Source organism: Lepus europaeus, chromosome 7, assembly GCF_033115175.1.
Source record: "Lepus europaeus isolate LE1 chromosome 7, mLepTim1.pri, whole genome shotgun sequence".
In the NCBI taxonomy this organism is placed as follows: domain Eukaryota; kingdom Metazoa; phylum Chordata; class Mammalia; order Lagomorpha; family Leporidae; genus Lepus; species Lepus europaeus.
Genome location: NC_084833.1, coordinates 113,971,213 through 113,991,280, shown reverse-complemented (window position 1 = coordinate 113,991,280; position 20,068 = coordinate 113,971,213). Strand labels below are relative to the sequence as shown.

General features: G+C 48.7%; 1 protein-coding gene across 5 annotated transcripts in view; it reads right to left on the bottom strand.

Moving 5' to 3' along the window:
* PKNOX2 (PBX/knotted 1 homeobox 2) overlaps positions 1-20,068 on the bottom strand; it is a 268,446-nt gene that overhangs the window by 180,328 nt on the left and 68,050 nt on the right. For all 5 annotated transcript variants that reach the window (XM_062197279.1, XM_062197278.1, XM_062197282.1 and 2 more), the window contains exon 2: positions 14,468-14,537. The gene's annotated coding sequence lies outside the window, so the exon portion shown is untranslated. The remainder of the gene's footprint in view (positions 1-14,467; positions 14,538-20,068) is intronic.

Below are 20,068 nucleotides of genomic sequence, written 5' to 3'. Positions count from 1 at the left end.
TATTTCTCACCATTCTTTAAGCTCCAAAAGGGTATATCCACACTGGAATAATGCCTGAACATAGCGGGTACTAAATATGTGTTGAATGAATACCAAAGGACAAACGAACAAACAACAAATGAACGCGAGAGTTAGGATATATAAATGGAAAAAGACTTAATTCATACAAAACAGAACCCAATAGGTGCCATCACCACGGTGGCACCTAACACAAAATGTGGGAGGGAGGGACTCAGGATGCAGCCAGGAAGAGGCCTGGGGGTTGACCCAGCAGGCACAGAGCAGGAGAGGAAGGGGTGGAGACATCTACAAAAACTGCCTCCTCCATCCCCCCTATACCCCCACCCCCATCCCATCTGCCTGAATCTCAGCTACCTGAGACCAGGGAGTCTCGTCAGTAAGGGACTTACACTATTTCATAAACTTTCTTTAAATTAAAATCCAGGCAACGCACACATGTACACATATACCCCACAGACATCTTCGTCGCTGAAAAGTTGCTCCCTATAAAATAAAAGAAGCTGTTTAAATGTCTTCCTTCCAAGCTAGCCCCACAGAGCTGGAGCTGAGAATACATTAGCCTTTAATGAAGTGAGACTCTCATCTTCCAGGAGACACCTCATTTAGCGCAATTGTTTCAGAGCCATTACAGAAAGACAATTACAAGGAAGCGGGGAGAGTAATTGGAAATGCTGGCAGGAGTTGGGCGAAATGATAATAAATAAAAATATTCAACCTAATAAGCTTCCAGGAGGGGGTGGGATGAAGAAAATCAACATAATTAGAACTGAACCTTAGCAAGGAAAAACAGACAGCAGGGTGGCAAGTGCTCAACTTGTACAGGAAGAAAGAAGTCACATGCTGTCAATGTTGATTCCGGAGTTGCAGGCCACTGGCCCCCTCCGGAAGCTGCTGGAGGGTGGAGGGGGCACCCATAGCCCTGAGCTTGTTGGGGGCTCCCTGAGTGCTATTCCTGGCCACAGAAATCTGGGTGTGTGACACAGCCAGGCCCAGCTCGGCACAAGAGTAGGCCCCCAGTATGCTGGCTGGAGGCAGAGGGAGGAGCCCAAGTCCAACCTTCAGTCTGCCCCTGCAGATCGCTGGTTGTGCAACTGTGGGCAGGTGATCTCGGCTCTCTGGGCTTGGATTCTCTCGTCTTGGCCAGAAAGAAGTGAACCGTAGATCTGTAAGTGTTCCCTCTGTCTTCTGCCCATCTCTCCCTGTTGACCTGTCTTTCTCTCATGTTCACTCCTTATCTGATAGCTCCCTTCTTTGGTTCTGAAATTTCAACACAGGAGCCTAGAAGTTAAGAGGAGAGTCTCAATCAAGCAACATCTATGTAAGAATCATTCCTGGCCACTCTCTGCTTTCTCCCTGGGACCACTGACGCGTCCTGGCTTGCTCTGAGCCCGGCACGGTCTCACACAGTCCCTTCAGCACATTTGCAGGTGTTGAGAAGCCTGCCTCTTTCCTAAAAGGCTATGAGTGCCGCAGCATTTGCAGAGGAAATGACATGAGGCCTGGGATTTGTTTCTAAATGACCCCACTGAAGAAGGGTGTGCAGCTATTTGCTGAAGAAGGGTAATGAGTCCATGGAGTTCATGATGTTCTGCTTTTTTGAAATGTTTGACAACGTACATTAGGAAAATCTCTTATCTGGTTAGATTTTGTTTGTTTGTTTGTTTATCACTGAAAGCAAAAGATTAGTAACTCAAGGTCAGGGACTTCACTGAGGTCACTCCTAGGACCTAGCTCAGAACCATACACAGTAGGCACATATTTGGTGATTTGCTGCCTCCTGGTTCACTCATAAATTCATCAAGCATATTGTTGGGAAGTAAACAAAGGAGGATTAAACCCAAGTCAAATGTTAAAACTTGAAAAGATTGTCTGATGGTCTCAATCAATTCAAATCCACAGAATTCCAGTCACATTTATTTGTGAGCACCTGCTATGGGCCAGGACCTGGAGGTTCACAGGAGAACAGGATTCCCAAGTTCCTTTCCTTAAGGAATTCTTCCTACAGCAAGGTTCAGTTCATAAAGTGTTAGGCAAGAGTAAGGCCACGCCAGAGGGTGGGGCATTGTCAGAGTTTCCAGTGAATGTGCCTTAGTATCACGATTTCATACAAGTCTGATATTTTTACATCTCTATCAGCAAAAACGATTTTAATACACCCTCATGACACACACATATAACATACATTTGTGTGTGTGTGTGAGAGAGAATATACTGCATCTGCTACCAATATATGTCTTATGAAATGCACTCAAAAAGAGAAAACTAAACAAGATAAGATAAAATTCAAGTAGATTAAACTACCATTTTCTTCTCTTATTCCAATGGCTCATCTTGCTTACTCTGTTTTGGAGACTTCGCCTGTAGATATCAGTATCCTGGGACGGGCCAGGCCTGCCAGGCAGAAGTAATTCCAGTCTGCTCAGTAGGCCAAGCAGAATCTAACACCTGTTTTTCTTTTGCTGGCCACAGCATCTAGTTTCCAGTAACTGGTAACGAACGCACCTTCAGGTCTAACAGAACCCTGGGGCAAAAAAAACCTCAAAGCGGAAGATGAGAGAAGAACCCATACCCCTCCCTCTGCAACAAGCTAGGAGTAGCATTCCTGTTCGCACATCCACGCGGCTCACATGTGTTGTGAATTCAGAACATGCCAGGCACGTGGAGCAAAGGCTGCAGAAGCAGCAGCTGGGGACCCTGTACTGACACAGCTCAGCGGGATGCAGGTGACACTGGACAGTGTCAGCAGGTTCCAGCCTCAGAGGGAGAAATTATTTTTCGCTGAAGGATGTAGAAGACTTTGTACAGAGGTGGCATGGGAGCTGGAGGGATGGGCAGAACCCGGCCACACAGAGAGAACAGAAAGATTTCAGGAAAAGGAAATGTCCTTGGCAGAGATTCAAGAAAGAGGGGGGTCATTCTTCCCCGCCTGTCCCACACCCCATCTGGAGATCTCATATCCTGGGGCTGGGTGGGAGAGAGCCAACACTTACTAGAATGGCAAATACGAGAGGCAGGGAAGGGCTCTCAGACTGAACACCCTGCAGACATGCCAGTGCTGAAGCTGTCCAACAAAACAAGCATTTATTGAGTGCCAAAGGCTAACGAGAGAGGAAGTTGTTCTAATAACCGGGCTTTCTCTGCTGTGGAGGGACTGAGCATGACTTGCCCTGCGGGTGACACAGAAGAGCCGACCCAGGACCATGCTGGCTCTAACATTCGGTTCCTTCACCTCTAGTACTTTTTCTAGAACCAGGCATCTCTAGTGTACCCATAACTGATACACAGTGTGACCAAGTTGCCCAGGGACATTTAAGGAAGATAAGCCCCAGCTGAGATGTGGTCACATTCTCCTTACCGGGAAACTGGGATCAAACTGGGTAAATGAGAGGGATGGAGGGTGTTCTAGCAAAGAGAACCACACATGAAGAAGGAGAGAGACACAAGAAAGCAGAAAGTGCCAGAGTCCTGGGAGGAGGCCAGAGGCCAGAGGTCCTGGGGGTCGCTCCCAGACTGACCCTGCTGGGCCTCGTGTTGGGTGCTACACACAGCCAGTGCCTAATAAATGTGTTTTGATTGTAGACTGTCATTTCTCAGAAGTAAGGGCTGGGATAAGCAATTCATTCTTATAAAGCCCCAGGCAGTGCCACATGCTGAGACGCATTTATTAAAGTCTTTTGATGAGAGAGGGAGGGGCAAGAGGAGAAAAAGGAGGAGGGGAGCTGAATAGGGACTGCCCAGCCTCACCTCCACAGCCTCGCTCTCCAGATACCCAGGACCAGAGCCCAGGACCCCAGAGGGGAAAGTAGACAGGGCCCTGGGGAGCAAAGGAGAACTCACAACAGTGTTCTGAGCCCTGACCAGCGCCACCAATGCCTTTATTTTCTTGCATCTTCCCAACACCCTGTGAGATAAAATTATTCCTCTTTAACAGATTGGGAAATGAAGGCTAAGACATGGTCCTATCTGGTCAGAAGGGGGAAGTGGGAGCACAGAGACTTGAACTTGAATTCTTGCTCCTCCACCTCTCCTTCCAGCTGCCCTGATGCTGCCCAGACGTGGGGCAAACTGGACCGGCAGAAAGCTGAGGCCCCAAGCCCCCTCCTGTCCGCTCTGCTGTCCCTGGACATCTCTCGGTGAAACTCCAGCAGCTGGTGAGGACCTGCCCCCCGTGGAGTCTGATGCCCCATGGTCCGGGCTGGAGATGACAGCAGCCCTCTGGGACCTGGAAGTCTCAGGTCCTCAGTAGGGGAGTCCACAGCAGCCTAGATCCCTGCCTCAGCCTTCCATACACAGTGCATCTGGAAAGGCCACACCCATCCTAGAGAGCCCCTGAGACCTCCCAGGCCCCGACATCACTGCTTTCCCAGGAGCCGGGATCCTGGGATCCTGCTCTACCAAACCCGCTGTGCCTTAGACAAGCAAGCCACTGGGTCTCAGTTTCTCCGTTCAGTCCTGAGAAATTCAGTGACCTCGGGTTCCTTCAGAAATGTACGAGCCTCTTCTTAACCCCCTAGAATTCTTTTTTCCCTCCTTGCCCAGCCCCCAAAGCCAAGATTCCTTTCCTTGGGTGAGTCAGCTGCAGGCTGAGCTTGCGCATCCCAGGTTCACAAGGATCCCAGCCTAAGCCCTCCTGACAGAGGGCAGGATCAGGGCCTCTGTACAACCCAGGCAGAGTGTGCTGCTTGGGTTTGGGGAAGCAGCAAGATTCCTGATTCCTGGAAATCCCAGTTTCTTCATCTTAAGAGAGACATCCCAGTGCAGAAGAAAACCTTTGGAGTCACACAGACCTGAGCAGATCCCTGTGCTCCACTCTTTAGTTGTGGAACCATGAAGGGGTGGCTTCCCATCTCTCGGCCCCACTCCCTGGTCTGTCCTGTCTCAGGGCTGGTGGGACAGTCACAACAGAGAGTGCGTGCTCAGTGCCTGTCACATCGCAAAGCTCTTCTCCCATCCTAGAGGAGAATACTAGCAGGACTCCTAAAGTACTTGCAGTCTCAGGAATTACATGGTACAAGGAAGAGGAGCTGTCCCCCAGCCTCAGCCAGCGCCAAGGCTGAGCAGTTTCATGACGCAAAGTCCCCACCACCAGCAGAAAAAAAGCTCCCCCAGGGAGATCCAGATGGGTCACTTAAATGTGATGTAATTTAAAAAATGGGTTTCACGTTACAAAACGGCAGTGTTGCAGGTACTTGGCTCCAGGCAGGGATGACCCTAGAGCCCAGGTGATCCTAGAGCCAGGACATTACCCCCATGTGGCCCCCTGCACCAGAAAACAGCTTCTCTAGTGTCCCAGCCTAGAACTGGATGGGTCTCACAGGCACCCCACCCTCCCGCAGGCGCCCACCCCAGCCCAGCCTAATTCTGTCCTAAGCATCCCTGAGGTGCCTTCCAATTTCCCACCGCAATGAACGCCACAGAATGCAAATGCGGGTGGATGTGGGGCACAGATGCTCACACTCCTTTAATTGAGGGAACACCTTGGATTAAACACTTTGCAAAACACTGGCAGACAGGTTCAGTGCGCTTTGTAATGAAAAACCTCCCAGCCCCCTGGCACTTTGCTGAGACTGCCTGGGGGTGGGAGTGAGAGGGTGACATGGGGGTGGGGCTTGGGAGTTGGAGATCCAGAGCAGGCAGCAGACAAGATGACCCCAGACCCAGGAAGAAGGTGAGGGAGCCAAGCCCCTGGGAGGGCTTCCAGCAGATTCTCTGCCTGCTGCCAAAAGACAGCCTCCAGGAGGTCTGAGGATGAGAGTGGCAGCGTCTGCCTCCCCAGGTGGGACACTGCTCACCTGTAGGGGTCAGCAACAGGCGGTCACCTCCTGGTCCTCAGGCCACAGTTCCAACCTGGAGGCCTCACTGCTCAGCAGCTGTCTGGGATTGGAGTCCTTAGGGAAGATCAGCCTCATTGACCTTTAGGGTGTGAGGGTAGGTGGGAAATATCTCAGAAATTTGGGGTGCTAGGTGGTGCTAATCTCTCTGAAACTTCCTCTTCCTCCACTGCCCTTGGAGCTTAGGATGCTTCAGAAGTTCAAATCCTGTGCAGCTAGCAAACCCTCCCCTGCGTTTTTCATCCACCCATCCATTCATCTGCCTGGCTCCGGGTCAACAGGGACCAGCAAATCCCAGCTCCTGCCCTGGCAGAGTACACAAGATGGTAAGGGAGGCATTAACAGTCCAAGGGACACTGATACACGCCCCCAGGGAGGTGTCCTTGCTAGGCTCTCAGAAGCCTGAAGACAGTGCAGTCACTTGGTATGACAGGGTCCAAAGACCAGAGAAAAGGGGGAAAGCATTCCTGGCAGAGGGAACAGCATATGCAAAGATAATGAGGCATGGAAGTTAAAGAGCCAATGGCTGGGGTCGACACTGTGGCGCAGTGGGTTAAAGCCTGGGGCCTGCAGGACCAGCATCCCATATGGGCACCAGTTCGAGTCCCAGCTGTTCCACTTCCAATCCAGCTCCCTGCTAATGTGTCTGGGAAAGCAGCAGAGGATGGCCCAAGTCCTTGGGTCTCTGTACCCACTTAGGAGACCTGGAAGAAACTTCTGGATCCTGGCTTCAGATAGGCTCAGCTCTAGCTGTTGTGGCCATCTGAGGAATAAACCAGCAGATGGAAGACTCTCTCTGTCTCTACCTCTCTCTGTAACTCTGTCTTTCAGATAAATAAAATAAATCATTTTTAAAAAGTTTTTTTTTTTTTTTTTTAAAAAAAGTCAGTGACTGAATCTCAGGAGAGACCATTCCTACAGGTCCACATGGGGGCCATGGCATAAGTGAAGCTGGACTATGTCTCCCCCCACCGCAGTTACAGTCTGCTGAGGGAGAAGAGAGGACTGGGGTCTCTGGGCTGAGGCTCCTGCCCCTGAGAGTCCTCACCATTGGGCAAATCCAGGACCAGTGCCTATAATGATTGCTCTATAAGTCTCAGAGTTCAAATCAAGCCTGAATGATTTTATATTCTTGAAAACAGAATCCCTAATTTTCAAACACAATGATCACTTCAAGTGTAATAACCATTATAATAATAACCTCTTACACTTGTGCAGTGCTTTGTAGTTTATAAAACACTTTCACATGTCTCTTATAATTCTCTGCCAACAATCCTCTGAGAAAAATAGAATAGGGAGTATGCTTATTCTTGCTCTGGGGATAAAAAAATTAAATCCCAGGGTTCCAGCTAAGTCAATAACAGAACCAGGGCTCAAACTCAAGTCTGTCTAACACCAAAGTGCATCCTTCACTTGCGGGTTCACCAAGTGTTTGTTGAGCACCTGCTGTGTGCCTGGAGACATCACAGACTCAGAGGATATCAGGATGATTACAAGGCCAGATGAAGAGAGAGACCACGGGCAGACGTACTGAACCTAAGAGCACGAAGCAGAGCACTGAAACTCAGGAACCAAGGAAGACAGAGAGCCACTCCCTACAAAGACTGTCCCACTGGCACTCCACCCCCACTCCTGTGTGCTCACACACGACGATCCCTGGACTTCCCCTGCCACAGCAAGGGACACAGACTGTTCCACTCTATCATAGAACAATCCAGAACCAGCAGCCAGAGGATGCCTCATGGGGCCCGTGCTTTGCTCCAGCTTCAGCACACCCAGATCCAGGCATGCAAGGCAGGCATCAGCACATGTGCGAGCCCTCGCATGCACACTTCCAGGGACGCGTGTACAAGCCCTGGCACCATGAGGCGAGAGGGCATCCACACTTCCAGGACTGGGATGCGTGTGCGAGCCAGGGTACCATGAGAGGGCGTGCACACGGGGACGCATGCGAGCTTTCATCTCCCCACAGGCAGATGCTCCTGGGTTTCCCAGAAGCCCAGTTACAAGCAAAGACTGCTTGGGTCTCTGCTAAGGACTGACAAACTCCAGTGCGCTCTGCAAAACAATGCCCACCCTGCAGAGGCCCTCTGAACATGTGAGGAATGAAAGCCCAGCACATAGAAGGAGATGGACAGGTGAAGTATCCTCCTACCCGCAAGCTCGAAGGCAAGGATGACAGGTGACTTCATGGCCTCGACAGAAACCAGCCCCCGGCGCCCCACCATCGTCCATCCAGGGGCTTTGGGAGCGTCCTGGGGTGCCTCTCCATCAACCACCCCTTTCTCAGCTCTTGCACTCAACCAATGCTGTAGGATGCCTGTGGTGTGCAGGCAGGATTCTAGGTGCGGGGATTCGGTCCTTAATGTGGGTAACAGTGTTTGGGATCCTGTGCGGATCTACTGAGGAAGGAGTACAGTAGAGTCAGGTGGGGGAGGTAGGAGCACCTGTAAGGAGGTAGTCACTGACAGCCATGTGAGCCAGGTATTATGAGAGAAGCAAGGGTTACCCAAGCTAAGGATATTCCAGGCCAAGAAGTAGCAAGTGCAAAGGCACTGAGGCATACAAGTATACAGAGTATTTGGAGGACAATAGAGCAATCGGGTCTATGTGACCTGTCACGGTCATCCAGGCCAAGGAAGCTGACCTTTAGCCTGTAGATGGTAAAGAACCACTGAGGGTGGCCCAGCCTGGAGTGATAGAGTCACATACAGTGTTAGTCTCCCATGACCCATACTTTCCAAGACCCCCAGTGGGTGCCTGAAAGTGTGGATGTTACCTTTTTTTCCCTATACATACCTACATACTTAATGATAAAGTTTTATTTGTAAATTAAACACAATAAGAGACTAATGAAAATAATTAATAATAAATAGAACACTTTCGACAATATACTCTAATAGAAGTTATTTAACACTTATGATTGTTTATTTCTGGAATTTTCTATTGAACGTTCTCTGACCTCCGTTGACCCTGGATAACAGAAACTGCAGAAAGCAAAACAGCAAATCCAGAGAAAATACCTGGACTTGCGGCAGCATTAACAGGCCCCGGCTCCCCCAGCACAGCGCTGGGCTCCACTGCAGATAAGGGGCTCTGCTGGCCTGGCTCGGAGGATAAATGAATCTGACGAGGTAGTTTCCTCGTTGATTCATGCAATTAATTATCCCTGGAGAAATGGCCAATTTTGGAGCAGGCTTTCATCTCTGAAAAGCCAGACTGGCTGACTCACAGAAGGCAAGTGGAGGGGTCCCCACGCCACCACAGCCCCCCCACAACCAGGGCTGCTGGGAACAGTGCTTGGAAGTCCTTCAGAACCTCTCTCTGAAGCATTTGAAAATGGATAATGGTAGAGGGGACAAGAGCCGTCCAGGGAGAAAAGAGGGGAATCCCTTTCAGCCAGGCAAAGCTTTGTGGACAGAGAAAGCTGAGGCTTCCTTGGCGTTTGCAAACCCTGCTCAAAGCTGTTCACAGCGGGGAAGCGTCTCCCTCCCTTTCCGTGTTTTCTCCCCCTCCCCCTCCCATGTCTCCTTCCAAGCTCCTCTCCAGAAAGGTTTATGGAGGAGACGTCAAATAGCCCCCTCTCCTGCAGGCATAGTCACACCAACTGAAAGGAGATTTAATTAGCAAAATCTCGTTAGGCAAACGAAATTATCCGTAAGACAATACTCCTCTGGACAGGGGGTATGATTAAACAAAGCCATTAATTGAGAGTTGCTTTGGCAGCTCCCAGGATGGGTTCCTCTTCAGCCAGGCCCCACTTTGCCTCCTCCGACCAAGGGGATAGCCTGTTGGTTTCCCAGCAGCAACCAGCCCCACTCCCTCTCCACTTCCTCTCCCTCTTCCCGGGCCCCTCCACTAGGGGTTGCAGACCTCGGCATCATCAGCGGCCTCTCCTCTCCGCAGCCAGATTCCTGCTAAAGTGCCTTGATTGCATAATGTCTATTTGCATAATGTAAATTGCAATCTCCTAGCTCGGGAGGCAGGAATCACAGAACAGCCATTATTTTTTACCACTCCACAAAAACTCTACATTTAGAAAGCAGATTTGCAGCTCAGAAAACCGTATAAATCTGAATCCGCCAGAAACACCATTAAATCACACCAATTACGCCGGACCCACGAAGAATCCCTGTCACTGCTCCCTGTGCGCTCAAGGACTCCCAGCCCAGATGGAGGCCAACAGAAACTGGAGGGCCGTGGCAGTGGGCCTGGAGGCAGAAGCTGGAAGAGGTACAGGATTCTGTCATACAAACCTTAACACACACCCCCAAGCACCGGCTCCCCGGCAGGACCTGGTCGAGCAACGAGAGAGAGAGTGGGTGGAACCAGTCTGTTTTTTCTAGGCTCCTTGCCTGATTCCTTGTGGGCACACAGTCTGACTGTCTGCAGAGTTTTAACTTACAGAGCAGGAGAGAGCGTGTGCCTGCACCTTTAGCAAAGGTAATGGAGAGACCCAAGGTTTGGCACGTGGGGGTGAAACCACCCCTCTAGCTGTTCTTCAATGACCTTTTCTTTCTTCTCCTAGGTCCCCTCCAGCCAAAGGAAAGGAAAAATGAGGGCAAATCCTGTTCAGACTGGGCTGTGCTGGCCAGATTCTGAGCTCCTTTTAAGAGCTGCTCCCTGGGGGTCATAGGGGAGAGGGGTGAGTCCCAGGCCTCTGGAAAGGGGGCATCCCCTTGGATAACTCCCTCAGATTCCAACCTCTCTGCGGCAGTACACCTGGTTACTCTTTTGCTTCTTTATTGCTCATTCAATATTCATTTGTCAAAGGGCAAGATGCTAATGTGTATTATTAAAATATTAATAGTTTATGAGTGAACTTTTATGGAGAGCACAGTTAAAGGCAAGACTTCCTTGACCATCTCTGTCAGCAACAACAGAAAGGTGTAACTCTTCTGTTCGACTCCACTTTGCATTTGTTCATTAGGTGAATGAATGAATGACAGCACCCCTGAGTGCCTATTGTGCGCCAGTACTGTCAGGAGCTGGTATTCCCATAACAGTTCTGAGAAGGACAGACAAGCCCATGGCCACTCTAGAGATGAGGAATCCGAAGGCCAAAGAGATGTGCCCAGGATCACAAGGATGTTACGTCGTGAGGCTGGGATTCAATCTAAGATTTAGACTTCAAATCCAATATGTTCTCCCGTAAGCGGGCGCCTTGAAATCTAAGTGATCTTCAAGCTTGTGTCTGTTTCCTTCACCTGCCCAAACTAAACAATCGTTTCCTGACCTAAAGTTTCATGAGTGAGAAAATAGGAAATCATTCCATACTTTCCTAGAGCCTCCATAGAGTGGGCCCACAGCAGATAGAAGCAGCTTACTAGAATCTTAGAGCTGGACATGATGTCATGAGACATCTTCATTTCACAGGGGAATAAACGGAGCCACAGGGAAGTGGTTTAAGTCCACAGAATACAGGATCTATGATGAAAGACAACTCTGATTCTTCCTAGGATATTTCTCTTGTTTTCTTAACCTTCTCTCCTTTTCCATAATACAGAGGTAGTAACAGCATCCCATAAAGCAGTTTAAAGGCTCAACAAAAAATGCACCCCGAGTGTTTCCATAGTGCCTAGCACTTACTAATTAGTGTTGGTTACTAGTACTAAAGATTACTAGTATGAATAGTGAGTGACATGGAAGAATCCAAACCCTACCTTCGAACTCCACCATCTTTCCATCAAGCCCAAGGCCACATACCCCTCTCTTCACTGCACACCCCCCACCATCCCAGCCATTCTCAGATCTTGGTCCCTGGGGAAGATAAACCAGTTCTGTTTCCACTTTTGGTTACTTGGGTTTTGTTTCTATGCCCTTAAGTCATGAGAAGGCATGCAGGACACTCAGTTTCTCTTTCCAGATGTAACTGCATTGGAATCAGGAAATTGGACAATGATAGGGAGCCCAGATCCTGAGGACACAGCTTCCCCAGGTCCTGGTGTGAGGCAGAGGGGAAGGCAGGAGGCTAGAGGACCAGGAAGCAAGAGGTTCCCAGAGTCCTCCAGTCTCCAGAACAGCCCCTGTAGCTTCGTAAACCCTGATGTTTGGCTGAAGCCTAGCCCAGCTTTGGGCTCTGCAGGTGTGGGGAGCCTGGATGCCAGTGAAGTTTCCAAGGCCTGTGCAGTCCCAGGTCGCAGGTCTGAGATGAAACTTCAAGCTTGGCTTGCAAACTGGACCCACTCCTGCTGAGAAGGACTATGAGGTTGAGGATTCACTAGCTGCAGCATCTCTGTTTCCTACCCAAGAAGGAAGCCCAGGCTGGCCTAGAGGGGCCCTTCCAATGCAGACATTCTAGAAGTCAAGGGACAGTTTAAGTCACCTAGTTCGTCTTTCTAGGAGGAGTACCGCATGCCCAGGAAGGGCCCATTTCATTCTTTCTGGGATAGAGATGAGGCTGTGCTGGACTAGACGCTAGCAGACACTTGGTGGATACCAGCTATGCTAGATTGTAGTCTCCAAAGATGCCTACAACCATATCCAACTCAGGCTCTTCTCTAAATGAGATGCTGTGACTCCTTCTGGAGAGCAGGGGGTGTCTGCTCCCTTCTCTGAAGCCGAGGTGGACCCTTGCAGCTGTCCCAGTTAGAGAATGTGGTGGAGGTAATGCAGCTGGACTTCGAAGGGACAGTCACAAAAGGTGACACAGCCTCCACCTGGCTTTTGCTCTCAGGATGTCGCCCTCGGAATCAGGCCACATGGAGAAGTCACATGGGTGTGGCCAACAGTCCCAACTAAGGTATCAGCCAGTGGCTCCCAGCACATCCCAGCAGAATGGGCGGGTGAGGCATGGATGATGCAGCTTTCGAGTTGACCTAGCTGAGACACCAGACCTGGTACCGTCATGCCCTAGCTGAGTGCCTAGCTCACAGAATCAGTGTTATTAAGCCACTGTATTTTGGGATGATTTGTTACATGGCCTAGCAACTGGGACTCCACTCAAATTAAATTAAAATGCTATCTCCCACTCAGAGCCAGTCTTCGCTGACCCTGTCTCTGAAACTTTAGACTTTCACGCTCTTCCTTCCTCAACTGGCTCTGTCCCTCTGAACTGCCTCCTGCTCCTCATCTTTCTCCCCCACCAAAAGGCAGGATCATCAGGCCTGAGGTGGCCTTGGCAAGCCACTGCCTGCAAGATCATCTGGCTCTTCTCATGCAGAGTCCTGGGACCTGAAGGAAGTCGCTCTTCCCTGCAGAGCTGATGTGCATCCTGGGAGCAGCTTTCCTGGGAGCGGGAAGCCCAGGGGCCAGGTGCCTGGCTGCCCTCTAGGACACAGAGACAACGTGCAGACTTATTTCTCCTCCACAGTCAGCTCTCGTGAAGGTTCACGCTCAGCTTGCTCCTCATCCTTGACTTGACTTATGAGGTCCCGCTAATCTCCGGTGCGAGGAGACATCGATTCTCACAAAGGTCATTATCTTCTAGCATGGCTCCCCCCACCAGCCTCAGCCCCATCTCCTAGGCAGGCTTTCCTGGAACAGGATGGAGGGAGGCACCCTTCCCCGCCCCCTCGGCCTGGGGATCCAACCACTCCAGAGCCCAGGCTGCAGAGGAGGTGCCCTGGGAGCTGAGGCCCGTCAATCACCCAGGCGACCAGCACTGAATCGCAGGCCATTAGGCGGGAGGCCGGCGCCCTGCTCACTCACCGGGCAGCCATCGGCAGGATGTTAGACGATCGCAAGGCGGCCATTCTTATGATTTATTCAAATACTCATTACAGTCAATCTATTTTTACACAGAGGTGAAGATGTGCGCTGATAACGGTTAATCATTTATAATTCCATGGACTGGTTGGAAGCCAATGTACTATCAAAGTCACAGCAGCGGCCCAGCCTTGGGTAACCCCAGAAGGGTGGAGAAGCCTGCGCAGGGTAACCCAGGCTTCCTGCTAATATTTACCACGCCGAGACTAGGTGAGGGGTGCGGTGGGAAGAGGAAGAAGCAGGAACCCCAGACTGCACCCTCCAGGAGCTCATGGCCTCTCTGCAGAGAGCACAGTACCGGCCAGAGGAGAGGGCAGCAGGTAGATGCTGCAGACTCTCAGAAGAGGGAGAAACCACTTCTTGCTGTAATTATCAAAGGAGGCTCCACGGGGGAGGCTGGTTTTAGACAGGGCCCTACAGGTGGGTGGACTTAGTGGGGGAGAGCAAACGTGACTATATTAGCACGAAGTATGAGGGGGTGCTGTGGAAGGGGGGTGGTCCACAGTGTTCCCTTTATTCTCCCTGCCTTTCCAGAAATAAACAGATGCAAAAGCAAGGGTGGGTTATGAACCTGGCCCCATTTGGAAGCTGATGCTGCCGCTTGCTCCTTTCACTGTCTGGGTTGGCCTTGCAAATTCAAAAGCATCCTTCTTCCGTACTCGTGACACGTGTAACACACGGACTCCGCCTTAATGCACAATCAATACGGTCTAATTAATAGGATGTCATGTATGTCACAATCACACATAATCTAATTACAGCACCACTATATTTTACATTCTGACTAGTCCACTTGTGAGAGTTTCTCTTGCACAACGCGTGACTGTTAAAGATCAGGTTCAGGGCTGGTCTTGAACCCATTCCCTTATTGAGTCAGCATGTAAAAGGCATCAATCAAAGTTACTTACAGTTCACAGCCCCTTTTCCAGTGAGCAGCATGGAGGATGGGAAGTCTCAGAATCCTGCTCCAGATTTCACCTGTCAAGAAAAGAAAACACCGTTATAGACTGAGTGAGAGTTTGCTGAGGATGACAGCCAGGAGAGATGGAGTAGACCCTTAGATAGGTTTAGCTTCAGAGCAAAGCTGGGGCTGGCCATCCTGTACCACAGCACAGGATGGGAAAGTTTCCTAGAAAGGGGCTTCTGGAATGAGACGACTGTTGTCTAGAGAGCTAGCCAGGACAGGGATATGGGACCCTGCCCTCTTCTACCCGCTTCGTACCTCTATTTAATATGAGTTTCATGCCCTTCCCTATAGGAATCCAAGAGGAAAAAAACAAAGTTCATGGCTGTTTAGTACCCCTAGCTGACCAAAGCTGTAATCATTTAATCATGACTCACGCCTTCTGCGTGATGGAAGACCCCATGCAGGGGGACAGAGCCGAGAGGCCCTGTGAAAGCTTGCAATCCAGACAGAGAAGGTTGCACAAAGCAAGCAAATAACGTAACGGACCCCATTGTTTATGGTGAGAATGTGGAAGTGTTGCGGAAGCTGAGAACTTTCCAGTGAAGGTGAAGAGTCCAGCTGGTCACAGGACTGGAGATATCAACAGCCAGACAGTCTTAATTCTCTGTCTGGGATAAAATAATTTAAAAAAAAATAGGAGCAGATGTTTGGGGTAGCAGTTAAGACACAGATTGGGATGAGTGCTTAGTTTGGATCCTGCCTACTCTGCTTCTGATCCAGCTTCCTGCTAAAGCACATTCTGGGAGGCAGCAGATGACGGCTTAAGTATTTGAGTTCCTGTCACCCACAAGGGAGACCCAGATGGAGTTCCTGAATCCTGGCTTTGGCCTGGCCAGCCTTGGCTGTTGAGGGCACTTGGGCTATGAACCAATGGATAGTATGGTGTGTGTGTGTGTGTGTCTGTCTGTCTGTCTGTCTGTCTCTCTATCTCCCTCTGCCTTTCAAACAAATATGTAAACAATAAAAAATTTAAAAATCCAGCATATATTCATCACATGTTTGCTACATGAGCTATGCCTACTGGGTGTTTCACGAATAAAATCTGTGGGTCTTAGAAGTGTTGCTACCACTTCACTGGGGAAGTAATGTCACTCATGGGAAACAATATCAGCTAAGACAAGACTATAAATAAAGTTGGGTTTAACTGTGTGGTAGAAAGGTCGCTCTCTCTCCACAGAGAAATGAAGTTGGCAAGAGTTAAAGCACTCAAGGGAATTTTCAGAGAGAGGTAGTCTTGGAGGACTGAACAGACAAGACTTGGCTGGTAGAAGGGAGAGGAGGGCAAGCCAAGAAAAGGCAGCCCACCTGAGCAAGAGTGAGGTGGAGGGCCTAGGGGACCCTAGGACATGGAGGAGAGTCTGCCTGAAGAAGACCAGAGGAGAGAACAGTGCCCAGTAAGCAGGATGGGGCATGGCACCCAGGGCTTTGAGCACCAGGCAAGAGAGATCAGGCTGGGTAGTGAGCTCAGAGAACCAGTAGTTTTTTCAATAAGAAAATGGAATGAAGTAGTACCCCACTCCCACTCCTTTGGTATAATGAAGACAAGAGGCGCTTCTAAGAAGAAGGCAGTATTTCAGCTGCAAGATTCAGGTACGGGGTATATCTAGTGAGTTGTGCACTTGGACATACATGGTCCCTCTATTGGATTATAATGTCCTCTGAGCTATCTACCCACATCTGCAGGATCAAGGCCCATAAGTCATGGATATACATCAGGAACAAGACTAAAGCCCTGGACTGTGCGTCCCTGAGGTCAAGGACCACCCCATGTGCGTCTTTACACCCCCAGAATGTAGTAAAGTGGCCAGCATGAGTTGGGGTCTCAGTAAATATCTGTTGAAAGTGTTGAACAGTAGACTCTGTTTATTCCAAAAAATTGGAACCTCAGAACCAGCCCTTGATGGACAGGGGCTCCAATTTGTGTCATTCTAAACTACTTGCACATCACTAGTGAATACCATATGAACTCAGTACACAAAGTCTCTGGATTAAATTTCAAGGAGCTGCATGCTCTATTCCTGCCTTCTGGGACTGTCCATCCTCAGATGGACACCAGTGACTTGAAAGAAGGATGACAGACATGGACATACAGGATGGAAAGCCAAGAAGGGTGGCTGGTGGGCTGGAGAGACAGATTCAAGCATCTCGTCAAGCTTTTAACAAGAAAAAGGAGGGACTAGAATTTAAAAGTCCATTTTTCCCTTTAACAATTTTATTTCTTGTAGAATAAAACATCATGACAACCACAAATGAAATCATTTTGAAAATAAAGAAAAACTGTCCACAATTTCATCACTTTTAACTATCAAATTATATCTGTCCTCAAGTAAATCCACTTTTAAATAAAATCTGTTTCAGGAAAAAGAAATGACAAGAATACATACACCAAATCCTGCTCTTACATTAAAAAAAATCAATTGTCAAAACTCAAAATGGGGTGATCTGGTTTGGAAAAGAAGAAAGGACCTGGGTTATTTGAGTTAAATGCAAGGTCAAGATGAGCCTAGAGTATGGTGTTGATGCCAAAATCACTAAATGTGACCTTAGGTGTCATGAATAGCCTTGGGAGTCCTGGACTTATCATTCTGTGTTAGTTCTATACACTGTTCTGGGATCATATTTTAATAATTCTGATAGTCATGAGTAGAAGAGAGAGTTTGAAGGAGAGGGCATTTAGCCTTCTAGGTAAGACACAGTGTCCCACATCAAAGCACGTAGGTTTGATTCCCAGATGTAATTCCTGACTCCAGCTTCCCACTAATGTGCACCTTGGGAGGCAGCAGGTGACTGCTCAAGTAGTTGGGTCCCTGCCACCCACATGGGTGGATTGAATTCCCAGCTCCCAGGTTCAGCCCCAGGCAGCTGGAGAGTGAACCAGCAGATAGATTTCCCTCTATCGCTCTCTCAAGCAAAATAAAAATTAAATTAAATTGAGAGAGAGAGAGAAAGGTAAGAGAAGATGTCTAGTGTTGGCATTGTGGATTCAAAGTCTAGTGGTTAGAAGTAAAGCTCTACAGATTTGATTCTGGCTTGACCATTCACAAGTTACTTAGCTCTTCTGTCAATTTCTCATCTATAAAATGGGATTAATAAAAGTCCTACCTCTAAGAATGGATGTGAGGATTAAATATTAAATATGGTCATGGTCATCATTTATATTATTATTTAGAGGCAGTGAGGGAGAAACACACTAGGAGAAACTAGAGATACAGTGTAACTTCAAAAAGTTCATGGAAAAATAATCTAAAGTTCATTTGGTGCAAAAAACAAAATCTATGCATTGCTCTTTTTCATGATACACATTTGCCATGAACTTTTGAAGAATCCTTGTATGCATGGATTTCTTATCTTCACTTGTCCCTCTCTGATATTACTCATGGTCCTAATTGATTAAAGCAACACAGCCACTCTCCCACGTGGTAAGTCTTCTAAGATTTGAAGAAACAATGTAAAAGAGGAACCACATTGCTCTAGAGGGTATGAAAAACATGAATGGTAAGTGTTGGAGGAAGCCAATCTTCAGTTGAGTGTGAGAAAGAATTTCCCACCAATGAAAACCAACCAAAAATGAGTTAGTCTTCCTGGGGAGGTAATGATCTAAATAAGAGCATTTTCTCTTTGTTTCTTACACAAACATATATGCCACACATGTGTATGCACATGCAGCCTTTCTACATTGATTGTCCTTATCTTGCACTCATCACCATGCACAGAAAAGCCTCCCTGGGCTGGCACTGGCTGATAGAAGCATACTAAGAAACCATCCTGTGCATGATATCTTAGGGCCTTCCAAAAGCCAACATTCTGGAATCCTAGCAGGCAAATGAGTATGTCAAAGGCCTTCAGCCCTGCAATAATGCAAGTAATGCAAGCACATCTTATTTATCATGAAAGTAAGATGGAATCATAAATGAGATTGATCATTCACACTTACGAGGAAGTTTGTGAAATGGAAAATAAAGAGGGAGTGGTTGAATGGTCCTGCTTGTTTGTAAAAGTGTATATGTGTTGGGGGAGATAAAAGAAAGCTTCCCCCAGTACAGTAGAACTTAATTCTGCATCTCCAAGGGCAGCTATGTGGGCACTTAAGAAGTACATCCAGGCAAAGCAGATAGATGTGGGCAGAGGAGTTGGGGTTTAGTAAAGCTGAGGGTCTAACCCAGAGAGAACCAGACCAGGGTGGTCAGTTAGATATGGGTTCATGCCTTGACTCTGTCATTAACTATTTGATCTTGGACAAAGACCTTTCACCACTTAGTTCCTCAATTTCTACATTGTGAAATGTTAGGGTTAGACCACCAGATGACTCTTTTTTTTTAAAGATTTATTTTATTTATTTGAAAGACAGAGTTACAGAGAGAGGTAGAGACAGAGAGAGAAGTCTTCCATCCTCTGGTTCACTCCCCAAATGGCCACAACGGCCAGAGCTGTGCTGATCCTGTGCTGAAGCCAGGAGCCAGGAGCTTCTTCCAGGTCTCCCATGTGGGTGCAGGGGCCCAAGGACTTGGGCCATCTTTCACTGCTTTCCCAGGCGACAGCAGAGAGCTGGATTGGAAGAGGAGCAGCCGAGACTAGAACCGGCACCCATATGGGATGCCGGTGCTTCAGGCCAGGGTTTTAGCCTGCTGCGCCACAGCACCAGCCCCCACCAGATGACTCTTAAAGCAAAGTTCCACCTGGCATCTACACATCTCCAAGGTTGCCCAGCCTCACCTCCATGGACAGCGTTAAGTCTCTGGCTAAGGCAGCTCAGCACATCACCATGGTTAACAGTAAAGATGCTGGAGGCAAACACTTCTGGGTTGGAGCTTGGCTCCATCACTTATCCAATCTTAATCTCTAAAAACCTCCATGTTCTCATCTTTAAAAGGGAAATAGCAGCACCTTTAAATGACACAATGTACGTTAAAAAATTAGTGCTTATTACTTATGTAACAAATGGGGGTCACTGCAGATATGACTCAGGATTGTAAAGGAAGAGCCAGCAGCACCTGAACGGGACAAGGAGAGGCAAACTGAGAAGACGGAGGAATTCTGCATTCACTCCACAGCCCATGACACGTTCTCCTGACCTTGCCCCAGCCAGAAGTTTGGGATGAGGACCAAACTGTGACAGCCCCTTCTTGGGCACCGAGAGTCTCATTGGCTGCTCCTCTGAAAGCCCTCCGCAGGTATATGAGCAAAGGGAAACAAAACTGGAATGGGAAAATCTGAGTCAGAGAATCCATTCTAGGACCAGCCGCCCCTCCAGAGAGTGTCTACACTGCATCACCCTGAACACCTGCTCTGCTCCACTTGTCCTCTCTCATCACCCAACAATGTTCCGCAGTGGCTTGCCCTTGTCCAGCAAGTAGTCCGTCATGCATTGTAGCCCCTGACCAGAAGGCTCTACATGACAGTATCACTGGGTTATTGAATAAAGACATAATTACCTGTACTAAGTACTTGGCTCTGAGAAATTTATCCACCAGACACTGAGGGCACTGCACAGCCTTGCTCTAAACACAGTAAGCATGATGCTCATTCCAGACCTGTCTTCTGC